General features: G+C 45.5%; 1 protein-coding gene across 1 annotated transcript in view; it reads right to left on the bottom strand.

Moving 5' to 3' along the window:
* The window catches only part of LOC139227823 (signal peptide, CUB and EGF-like domain-containing protein 3), a 454,761-nt gene that overhangs the window by 55,013 nt on the left and 386,971 nt on the right, over positions 1-12,777 (bottom strand). The gene's annotated exons all lie outside the window — the stretch shown is intronic.

Raw genomic sequence — 12,777 nt, 5'->3', positions numbered from 1 at the left:
TGGCCTCTTGAGCGAAATTCTTCTCTTTGGCTTTTTTTTCAGCAGACTGGAAGTCGGTCATAATGGGGGCGGATGTGCGGCAGTAAGTGGAAGTTCGCACTCGAGGGGTGGAAGTCGGGGGACGGGCAGAGTGTCCGCTGATGTCAGTCATCAGCGTAGCGTTGATGATGTCATCACAGCGCTGCATCACCATGGCTCGCCCCTGCACTGAAAGGGGAGAGCCTGCGCGATTGTTTCAGTTCGGCCCACAGGATCATCAGGGAGGGTTTCGGCCAGGCCAGTGGCCTAGCACCCAAGAGGGGGTGCCAGGCTGCCTGTTGGTGGCCTGGCCGAACCCGGGGGCATAATTGTCGGCCCGACATGGCAAAAAGAAACCCACGGTGGCAGCGGCAGTAGGTCCTTCCCTTTAATGGAAGCCGCACCGCCATTTTAGAAGCATTGTAAACACAATGCACAGGCAGAAAAAGCTGCTGATGGCACCGAGCGGCGGGTGGGGGGGAACATTGGCGCTGCATGCTTTGATGACGCAGTTAGGGCAGATCGGCAGCAGCGGGGAGGTAGCGGGGCGAGCTGGTCACCGCCGGGATACCGCAGGAGCGGTATTTTCAAAATGGCGGCCATTACATGAAAGATCAGCGGTCATTGCACTCAGCAGCATGGCCACCTATTTCCGGTGGTAACAGACCTTAACGGAAGAGGCAATTTCAGCCCGTTTAGTTTATCCAAAACTTGCCATCCAGGTTATTCAATGAAATGCGACATGGAAAGTGAGCCATTTGATACGAAGGGAGTGTCTAAGGAAAATGTTATCTCTCTCGGTATGATTTGTGCTTTCAGTCTGACAACTACAGATAGCCACTGGTTACAGATGTGGAGTCCATGATGTATGGGGTGCTGTCTTCCTAACAGAAGGATGCGTGGTTGTGAGCAATATGCTGAATATTGACTGCCTAGCCCCGCCCTTAAACCTCTGCTATTATGGCACATCCAGCTTTGCTTTGTACTCCTCAAAGGTAAGGTTCAGTCTGGTCTGGTCCGGTCAATGCAGCTGTGGCACTGAATGATTTCTGCATGGCGATGGTTTTTACCCATGCTCACAAGCACAGATACAAGTTCACTACAGGGCAACAGAATAAACGCACCTGTAAGCAGCACAGAAGGAAACTTTTACAAATGTGACTTGTTCACCACAGTGTTTTCACCTATGCATAGATGCAGGGAGACTGGAATTAGAAAGATGAAGTTTGGTTAGATAATACAGTGACCCATGGCTGGATCTCTGTTTGGATGGCCAATTGCACTCCTGTCTAAGACCCCTATTTTCCCCAATAAAGATTTCTGGCGTCCGCTGACCTTTACGAACGCTTTTCTCAGCAACCTTAGTGCCAAAAGAAACCCGGCAGTTTCCCCAAACTGAAAGCTATTGTTAGCGCGTGTTACCAGAGTCCATTTCAGGGGGCGGAGCTTACAAGTGTGCGGCGAAAATTCACTGCGCATGTGCTTTTAAAATAATTCTCTGCAAATGCGCTTTAAAAAAAAAACAATTTCAGTACATGTCGGGTCTGCCTGGTCTGGATCACCTGTGAGAAGCCATTGGTGGCAGAGGTGGATTTGCAGATAGGAATTACAGCTTCAATCAAAAGATGGATGCAAGGGAAGGGTGCAGAGAAGGTGAAGGGGTCAGAGACGGAGACAGAGAAGGGGAAGCAGTCAGGGCCAAGAGATTACTTGCGGAAGAAATTGAGCCCCTGGTAGACATAATTGAGAGTAGATTGGAAGTTTTTGAAAACAATGGGAGCTTCAGTAAAAAGAAACTTAAACCCCCTGTACTTGCAAAAGTTTGGGACAAGGTTGCAGTAGAGTTTAATGGAATGTCCCTCACCCTGAATTCAAAAAGAAATGGCAGGACCTCGGACAAGTAGTGACTGTAAGTAATATTTTTATTTAATTTTATTTACTTTTACATTTATATTTATATTTATGCACTGCAATAACATCTGTAAATGTGTGTGTGTGTGTGTGTGTGTGTGTAGAAGGACCCTCTCTTAAAAAGTTCTATTTTCATCTTTGCAGAAGATGGTGTCACAGATCAAGCGAGAATGGTCACAAACTGGAGGAGGTCCGGCATGTAAGCTGCAGCTAACAGCTGTGGAACAGAGGGTCGCTGATATGATTAAATCTCACAGGAGAAGATCAACCACCAATGCGGAAGCTGGGCCCAGTTTCCCAAAAGAGGGTAAGCCCTGCAAATTTCACAGTCTGGGTTGGCTAAATGTTAAGTACTGCGTTTGCTGGCTACGCTTCCCCTTCCTCCCCTGCTGCTAACCAAGCATCCCTGTTATGTTTTGCAGATGTTGCGCATCAGGAAGAGACAGAAGGTGCACCTGAAGTAGAAGCAGCGCATGTTCAGGAAACCGTCAGTCCAGATATTCTACATCAGGAGAATGAAGGGCAGCAGGAAGACTCTGATACCGAGAAGGTTACACTGGAATTGGAGATGGTGAACCCCTCGAGGATTCCAAGCCCTTTCCTGTGCGAATCAACTGACGCGACATTTCAAGGAGTACCGTCTGAGGCTGCGGGTCCCAGTGTGTCGCAGCAAGCCACACCTGCGAGACGGCAGAGGAGTGTGGAAGAGAGAGCTGAACCAGAAACCAGAAACCAGAAACACAGTGAACATAGGACATCTCGTGGGGATGAGTGGGGAGAGCATCCAACTAAGGAGATCACTCCTGGAAACCTTCAGTGGGGTGAGGGTAGAATTAGCGGGACTGAAAGAAGAAGTAGCAACACTGGCTGGAGGAATGGGTGAGGTGAAGGGAGAAATTGCAGGACTGTCATTAGAGGTGGCAAGACTGTTGGGACAGATGACAGAGGTAGTAGCAGCAATAAGGGGGCATACCCAGGTTGTCATTGCTGCCACTAACATTGTAACCCCCAGACTAAAGTCAGGGATTGATCCACAGGCTGAGGATGATTCTGAAGAGGAACCCGGGCCTTCCACAATGACACATGTTAGCTCTGTCCCAGTCGCAACCCAGCAACAAGAAATACTCCATCGCAAAAAAACCAGAAAAAACCTTGGGGTCGGCAGGGCGAGGAAGCAGAAGTCTGCAACAACGAGCACGCGCAGGAGTAGCGGCATCAACAGGGGCAGGAGCACTAAGGAGGAGAGATAGCTTGTTTGTTTGTTTGTTCATTGAAAAGTTTGACACAAAATTTATTAAAGTTATTAAAGTTAAAAGATAAGTTAAGCCAAGTACAACTGTACTGGACAAATGTTTAATAAGCATATTTATTTTGGACATTTAACCTGAATCCTGTACATTATTTTCTTTATCCAGCACTAGAAAATATTTTCAGATTATGTCACAGATTCGACAGGCCAAATGGCCTCCTTCCTAGTAACCAATAATGTTTAAATGCAGGGTCCAGTACTAAGGTGTTCATGGATCCTGACTTGTTCAGGGTCACTGATACACACAACGCAGGACCATGGTACATGTATCAGTGACCCTGAACAAGTCAAGATCCATGAACACCTCGGTACTAGTATGTAATCTTGTAAAGCCAGGATTTTCAAATATAACCCAATTTGAGGCAGTAGGAGCCTCAATGGTAGGAGCCTGGTGGCACCAACAGACCCATTTAAGTGGGATTCAATTTAGCGCACAAGTATTATGCTTAATTCATACTTGACCAGGCTCCTTGCAATAACTACTACAGAGAGTCCTGACATTTTAGAGATTCTAATAAGGTCTACACCAATCAATCAATTATTAATTTTAATTGGTAAGAACATCTGATTGGGAATCAAGTTGTTATTAGGCAGCTTCAATACAAGGTAGTAAACATACTTATGTTGTTGTTCAGACTGTATTCTACTGGATAATAACATCTTTACGCAAATAAAATATCCCTAATTTATATTATTGTTTATTCAGGTCAACCTACGCATTGCAACACTGTCTTTAAACTTTGAAAATTTAAGGGAGACTATTTAAAAACAAAAATCAATGTCTAGTCCTTTATATAATGCAGTGATCCTTTCCAATGTGCCTGGAGTGTGTTGCACTGTCTTGTGTAGAGGACCATTGGCCAGGGATAGCAGCGGGCAGCGTGTGTGGAGGACCATTGGCCAGGGATAGCAGCAGGCAGCATGTGTGGAGGACCATTGGCCAGGGATAGCAGAGGGCAGCGAGCATGGAGGACCATTGGCCAGGGATAGCAGAGGGCAGCGAGCATGGAGGACCATTGGCCAGGGATAGCAGCGGGCGTGTGTGGAGGACCATTGGCCAGGGATAGCAGCGGGCAGTGAGCATGGAGGACCATTGCCAGGGATAGCAGCAGGCAGCGTGCATAGAGGACCATTGGCCAGGGATAGCAGCAGGCAGCGTGCATAGAGGACCATTGGCCAGGGATAGCAGCAGGCAGCGTGCATAGAGGACCATTGGCCAGGGATAGCAGCAGGCAGCGTGCATAGAGGACCATTGGCCAGGGATAGCAGCAGGCAGCGTGCATAGAGGACCATTGGCCAGGGATAGCAGAGGGCAGCGAGCATGGAGGACCATTGGCCAGGGATAGCAGCAGGCAGCGAGCATAGAGGACCATTGGCCAGGGATAGCAGAGGGCAGCGTGCATAGAGGACCATTGGCCAAGGATAGCAGAGGGCAGCGTGCATAGAGGACTATCAGCCTGAGGGTCGGGTCGGCTACATTGAAAAGTTTCTCTCCGAAGGAAAAGGCTACCCTGAATGCTTTCTGAAGAAAGGCTCTTCTTGATGTGGTGCGTTGCCTGCAGTTTGGGAGAAGAGGCTATTTTGCATTTTATGTGATGTGCCTTCGAGGGAAAAGGCTGCTCGGGAAGATTTGTTTTAAATTTGCCTGCAGTTTCCTCACCCATGGAAGAGGCTTAACTATAAGTTTTATTTCGGCTGGTTTACTTTTAACCTCCAGTTATTCGGCTCGTTTACTTTTAACCTCCGCAAAGCGTGGAGGACCTTCGGCCAGGGATAGGAGGGGCCAGCGCCGATTTCATAAAGTGAAGGTAAGGTTTTTAGAAACGGTCTTCAATGTCTCTGTGCGCGGTTTAAAAAAAAACAGTGGTGGGGAAAATGGCCTTAATGGCCAGAAACGGTGTGTAATCATCTTTTTAATGTACATCAGCGCCAGAATATATGGCGCCAAAAATTCTGCCGCTGATAGTCGGCGCTGGCGCCAAAACATCGGGGAAACTTAGAACTGCCCGTCCATGCCAGAAAAGTCGCCAGGCGCCAAACAATCGGTGCCTAATGCTGGGGGAAATAGGGGCCTAAGTACGACCCAAAGGCAGCCTTGGCTGCGACAGATCTCTCATGAGAATTATCAGCAAGCAAAATAAAAACATTTTTTAAAACAACATATTATTGATGCTGTTGGTGATCCTGTTGCTCGGTGATACAGCAAAACCATTCACTGCAGGCAATGCGGATAACATTGCCGTTAGATAAGGGCAGAAAATGCTTCGCTGTCTAAATGGTCATCCCTACCTCGACAACCACATCTCGAACAACGTATGAAAGCAATAAACAGCCGCTCTAGGGGAGTTTACTTAAAATAACCATCTCCATCTGTCTGATTAAAAGTATGGCCTCATCTTTATGATGAGTTACTCCCCAGTGAGTTGCCTTTGCCTGTGTGTTTTTATATGGTTGCTTGGGGGTGAAAGCTTCATATACTGCACATGCGCTTGCACCCAGCTCGAGATCTTTATCTATTTCAGGAATTTTAAACAAGCTTTTTCAACCATGAGTGCAGCTTACTGTTGAAATACAGGTCCACTATTACATTTTTACTTTTAACGTCTCATAAAAAGCCATGCAAAGAGGCATCAGATGGGGGGGGGGGGGGCGGGCGGTGGGGGAATTCGGCTTGGGCGGGGAGGCACGTGGGTGTTATCGCTTCTGCCATCTTTATACGTCCCGCTTAATATTCACATCCATTGACTTCAATATTGGGCATGACGTATAACTGATGGAAGATGTAATACCCCTTGCTTTGCGTCCCCACCTTCAAGCCGAATTTCACACCCATCATGTTAATTTTCTTAATATAATAACTCTTTATATATCAATCAAAATATTATTACTCTTTCCTTATTCTTTAATAAAGCATTTCTGTTCATAATCTACCCTCACACACACTTCAACTGATGGGAGTACAAAAGGACAGGATAGAGAAGGACTTTGCTCAAACACTTGGAAGCTGGCGTTTCCACTATTCTGAACGCTGATGCAAGATAATTCCATGACCCAATTTCCCAATAAATTGAAGAGATCTTGGTTAAACCTGTTGGCACAGAGTGCATGGACCGTTGTACTACATCAGGCTGTGCTATATCTGGCCTAGGAGTGCTTGATGCTGACTGGAACTGGGTGCCTGAAGTGGAAAGGGTTCCATTCACCAGCATGAACATCCCTCACATTGACAGCTGAGGAGGCACGGTGCCTCCAGACGAGCCCCAAAGCAGGCGGCACACTTGGCGAGTCTGGGGATGTGGAGGCCCAGCTGATCGGAACAGTCCGAAACTAGGGGTCATAAATATTAGGCGGATGAATCCAATAAGGAATTCAGGAGAAATTTCTTTCTCCAGAGAGTGCTTACAGTGTGGAACATGCTATCACATGGAGTGGTTGAGGCAAGCAACATAGGTATATTTAAAGGGAAGCTAGATAAGCACATGAGGGAGAAAGGAATAGAAAAATATGCTGATAGGGTGGGGTGAGATGAAGCAAGGTGAGAGGAGGCGCGTTTGGAGCATAGACACCAGTTGGGTGGAATGGTGTGTTTCTCTGCTGTAAATTCTAAGTAACGACTGCGCCTCATTTCTGTAAATGTTCCCAAAGCCCTGTCCCACCCCGGCCAGACCCACGACCTGGCTGGTGGGTAGGAGCAGGTATTTGGTGGCAGGAGGCATAGGACTGGCCCCCAGCAGTTAGTGGGGGTCAGGGGTCAGGAAGCGATGGTGGGGGGGGCTTTCACCTTGATTGATGATTGGGGGCGGGGGCACAGTGGCAATCGGGGGTTGTCTTGTAGATGAAATCGGAGGAAGGAGGTGTTGTAGTTGCAATCGGGGGGAGGAGGGCTCTTGTAGACATAACTTGGGGTGGGTTTGTAGACGAAATTGGGAGGAGGTCTTGAAAATGCAATCGGGAGGGGGGGATCTTGCAGATGCAATTGGAGGGGGTGTTCTAGATGCATTCGGGGATCAGGGGTCGGTTCCACCATGATCAGAGGAGGCCCAAGGATTCCCTGCGGGGCCTGAGGAGGAGCACTCCTGTTCCTCCTGACCCACAAGGGGCTCTCACACAAATCATTTAGTAGCACTCAAAGTGGCCTATCCTGATCACAGGGCACCTCCTGCCGTGCTTCGGCTGTTGGGGTGCACGCAGTGTGGGACTCCCCGGACTGAAGGTTAAAATCATGTTGCAGCACTGATTACATCAACGGGCTGCGACTTTTGTATTTTTGCCCGCATGGTCACCTCTGTCCCAGGACTCCAACCTTGGTTTCCCCCTCTCCTCATCATTTATATGCTACCCTTTTGTCATTTCATCTGGAAGCATGGGGCCAGCTTCCACATGTATGCCAATGTCGCTCAGCTCTCCTCCTTTGGTCCATCAACTCCAAGGCTATTGCCTAGCCAACATTAAGAGAAACATCCTCTAGTTTAATGTTGATAAAACTGAATCACCCTGTTCAGTTCCCTTAAAAATCGACTTATCTATAACCTCAAATGAATCAACCTTCCCCCCACACCGGCTGCTACCTCAGACTAAGCCCAGAGGAGTGGAGCTGTGGCATACTAATTGACTCTGTTTCTTCACAGTACACAAGACACAATAAATAATACGACACTGAGAAGTGCAGAAGAACAAAGGGACCTTGGAGTGCATGTCCACAGATCCCTGAAAGTAACAGGCCAGGTAGATAAGGTGGTTAAAAATGCATGTGGAATACTTGCCTTCATTAGTCAAGGCATGGAATACAAGAGCAGGGAGGTTATGCTTGAACTGTATAAAACATTAGTTAGGCCGCAGCTAGAGTACTGTGTGCAGTTCTGGTCACCACATTGTAGGAAAGATGTGATTGCATTAGAGAGGGTACAGAGGAGATTTACGAGAATGTTGCCTGGACTGGAGAATTTTAGCTACGAGGAAAGACTGGCTGGGGTTGTTTTCTTTGGAACAGAGGAGGCTGAGGGGAGATCTTATTGAGGTGTATATAATTATGAGCGGTCTGGATAGAGTGGATAGGAAGGACCTATTTCCCTTAGCAGAGGGGTCAACAACCAGGGGGCATAGATTTAAAGTAATTGGTAGGAGGTTTGGAGGGTATTTGAGGGGAAATATTTTCACCCAGAGGATGGTGGGGGTCTGTAGCTCACTGCCTGAAAGGGTGGTAGAGGCAGAAACTCTCACCACATTTAAAAAATACTTGGATATGCACTTGAAGTGCCGTAACCTACAAGGCTACGGACCAAGAGCTGGAAAGTGGGATTAGGCTGGATAGCTCTTTGTCGGCCGGCCTGGACACGATGGGCCGAAATGGCCTCCTTCCGTGCTGTAAATTTCTATGATTCTATGATTCTTCCCCATATCATAATCAGGAACATGTTCTTTCACCTCCAAAACACCACCTGGCTCCGCTACTACTTTCGTACTCCCACCCCCCTCAGCTGCCGAAACCCTAATCCATGTCGTTATCACCTTGGGACTCAATATTCCCACAGCTCTTCTTGCTTCCATTCTTTACAGACAGTAACTCATCTAAAATGTCATGTCCTGCACCAAGGCCCATACCCCCATCACAGACTCTTCATGCCCCAAGCTCCTCATCCTCTTCAAATCTTTCTACAGCCTTGCTCCACACCCTCATTTCTAGCTCGACATTCTTCTACATACCGTGTGCCTCTCAAACACTGACTTGCTCCTTGTCTCCCACTCCCCCCACTCCGTCAGTGGCCCACCCTTTGGAGCTCCCTAATGCAACTTCTCTGCATTGTCACTTTATTTTGCTGCTTTCAAAAGCCTCCCAAAGACCCTTCTGTCTGATTGAGCTTTTGCCCTACAACTTCTCTTCTCCCTTTCTCCCCTTGCTTGATATCCACTCTTTGTTTGTCACCCCGCGAAGCATACCGAGACGTCTCTCTGTACATGTGGAGAGTGACAGAAATGTAAACTGTTGCTGGGAAAATAGTTTCCTTCTAATCTGTAGTCTCACTTGTGGGCATGCAACTTCTGCGTTCGCCGTTTAGGTCAAATTGCTTACATCTGTATTGTCGATGCCTCTCGGCGTCTTAAAGGGCCATGACCCATCTCAAAGTACAGGGTAATCCTGTTCCATCTACAATTGAATAAACCATACTGCCTTCCACCACGGACACCCTGCAATAAATGGTGAGCAGGAGAATGTAATTGACAGTTATGGATAAGGAAGGTTCAAAGACACAATTAGTGTGGTGTTAAATTGAATGGTCCCTGCACTTCCAAAGCTTAGCTGAAAGCTATAGACCAGTCTTTATAGTAAGCAAATCAAGTTCACCACCAGACAGATCAATCATCAATATGGGGATACATTCTCAGATTATGTGTGTGAAGATGAACTCTCACAGGATAATTGATCTGGGGTGAGGTCATTCACAAGGATATTCTCTAATAGAAATAAATTATGGAAGGGGACAAATATTTTTTGTTTAAAAATGATGCAATATATTTCCCCAGGGTATTCCCTATCTTGTATCCATTATAAAGTAATTTAAGACTGTAATTATAACGTTAGTCATACCTTTTTACAGCAACTCATTGTCATTCCTTGACTACAGCTGTAATTACATTGCATTTTTTACAGAGGCAGGCATATAACAAGTAATGCTATGGAATTATAATGAGATTTCTGTAGGTTCTATGATTACATGGCTGTACTCACAGACACTTGCAAAGCAGACCCCACCACAGAAATAGATTTTGACGTACAAAGTCCTAGTCACAGTATCTGCTGTAGCAACTGCCGAATCTCAAAGAAATACTTTGCCCTGGGTATAAGACATTGTTTCCACTGTATCACAGGCGGTCTGCGGTGTAAAAAAAGTAGTAATAAGCTTTTAACGTACTGACTGTAAATGAGCTCCTTCTGCAATATGGAACTGTTTAAGGCAAAATCTCAATTTGTTCAGGACAGTGAAAGGCTTAAACCAGAAATTCAGTCAGCATTCCTAAAGCACATCCCATTAGTCTTAGTTACTTCAGTATGTCAACACTTTATGGGATACTGGATTAAAAGTGCTCTTAAATGTCATTGTGCCCAGTCTATTAACCCTACGCAATAGTCGTTTTCAGTCTCTGATGTACAGAACTCTGCAGATTGTAAGTCAGTCAATTATTTTTCTGTGTCCCTAGGCCTTTCCAACAATGATGAGATACAGCCTAGCACTTCGATCACAATTACAGCACTTTTATCACATGCTCTGAGCTGGCCTTGCCTTCTGAAAATTGTTGCGATGGCCAGTACAGGATTTCTGAGCTGTCATTCACCCCACAGCATATTATTAAAGAAACAGGGTTGGATTTTCGGGTTTTGGGGGTTTTGGGCAAAAAACAGGGAATGTTAACAAACAAAAAACAAAATTTGACACCGTGCCATATAAGATGTTAATGCTGATGATCAAAATCTTGGTTGAAGAGGTAGGTTTTAAGGAGAATCTTAAAGGAGGAAAGAGAAGTAGAGAGGAGAGACTTAGCGAGTGAAATCCAGAGCTTGGGATCTCAGCAGCTAAAGGCACGATCTCTCTGTACCTTATACCATTTGACATCCCAAGGCAGCACTATGCTGAGCTTTTGATCAGTGAGCAGATGACTACAATCCGTGACAGGAAGTTCTCCTGGACACCCAGAAAATGGCAAATTCACTAACTTGGGTGTTGGAAATTTTTTTTTTGATCTGTGGAGGCTGTGAGAGAGGCTTTTAAAAATCAACGCAGATACCAAGAGGGAGTTGAGTTCAGAAGGCTGAGAAGAGACTGTGGTTACTGAGTCAGGAGTGATCAGGAGTTGGAACCTAGGCCGAATTTCCCCTCCCTGACCTGGGGCACTGAGGCCAATTGTGGCAGCTGACCACCTGAGATGAGCTAACTCAGCACAGAGGTTGAACTCGGGACCTTCCTGGTCTGTACGACTCCATCCTCCACCAATTATCACATTTATCCATTTATTATCAGGGAAATTCTAACAGTGGGGGAGGGGGAGGGGTTGCAGCAAAAAAGGAGGCCATTCGGCCCATCAAATCTATACGGGCTCTGTTACAATCCAAACTACCCTGCTCCTTCTCTCTAGCTCTGTAACTTCCTTTGTTTCAACCATTTCCCCATTTTTTCCTTATATGATGTGATGGTTGCTGGATCAACCACTCCCTGTCGAAAGACATTCTATGCTCCAATAAATCACCGTGTAAACGTAAGCATGGAATGACATGCTACTCAACACGTTTAGAGCCCTGGATTATGGCACTAATACTGTTAAGGGGATGAAATGGAAATAATTCTTTACATGAACAATATGTCTGGATTCTGTTCCATCAGTTCAATAATATTCAACTTTATTTTATTAAGGTAAATAATGAACAATGAGTTTCTCAGAAAATGCATGGTCTTTAGTCCTTAAAGGGTTATAAGTTTGGAATTTTGTGGCTGAGCCGAGGTACATGACAAGGGATTCGTATGAATATCAGATGTAACTTATCAGGCATCAAAAGGCTACTGTTGCTTTAATGTGCATTACTGTGGTTAATATGTATTTTGATCTTTGTTCAAGTTCCTCATGGCAGCATTTTCAGAACCCCTCTTCTTATCTCACAGCTAATGCAGAAACACAACACGCCTTCTTGTGAAGCATTTTAGCTGCCAGTGATGAGAAAATTCCCTCTACAAGTTTCAAACTGCATTTCAACTCACCTTTTGAAGTGGCAACACTAAACGAGCGTTTTAATCTTAAAGCCACAAGTTCAGAAATGCTGGCGTTATCAGATATTACCAAACACATTTTTTATTTATTGCGTTATTAGAAGCATAAACAAGCAGAAAGATTTGGCTCCAATGTGTACAGTAATGGTCTGCTGGGACCTTTCAGCGTTAAATCCTTGCCACAACTTTTAAAGAACATTTTCCATTATATTACTCATTACAATTTGTCCTGTTGAAACTGAACATATACAAACCTACAGAATTGTTTTTCTGTATTATACAGGGGGGGATCTTTCAGGCAGCTATCTGGACATCTTGGCATTTTGAAGTGAGTAACAGCATTTTAGTAACATGGTCACTACTATACAAAAGACATTCTAAGCACTTGTAACAATTGCTGCCTAAACATTTTATATTTGTGCCAGACACCTCAGAGTCAATATAAATTCCAGTTATTTTTTTAAACAAGTTAGAAAGTGAAGATCTGAGCTCATCACAACACATATCAAAATGGAAGAACAAGCTGTCTAATATCATGCAGCCTGCTTTCATATCTTTTCAATATCGGAATAGACAAAAGGTCAGTGGGAAGTGAATAATAGGATAGGATTATACATGGAATAAAACATTCCATGATGAATACTGAAAACCTGATAACGGAGTGAGCTGGATCGACAGAATGGCCTATTCCTGAGCTTGTATCAGGCTGAAAGGGCCATCATAGAATCACACAGCACAGAAGGAGGCCATTCAGCCCATCATGACTCTGCTGGCTCTGAAAGA

Source organism: Pristiophorus japonicus, chromosome 17, assembly GCF_044704955.1.
Source record: "Pristiophorus japonicus isolate sPriJap1 chromosome 17, sPriJap1.hap1, whole genome shotgun sequence".
NCBI classification, from domain to species: Eukaryota; Metazoa; Chordata; class Chondrichthyes; family Pristiophoridae; genus Pristiophorus; species Pristiophorus japonicus.
The sequence above is the reverse complement of the archived record's forward strand: the minus strand, read 5'-3'. Positions and strand labels throughout refer to the sequence as shown.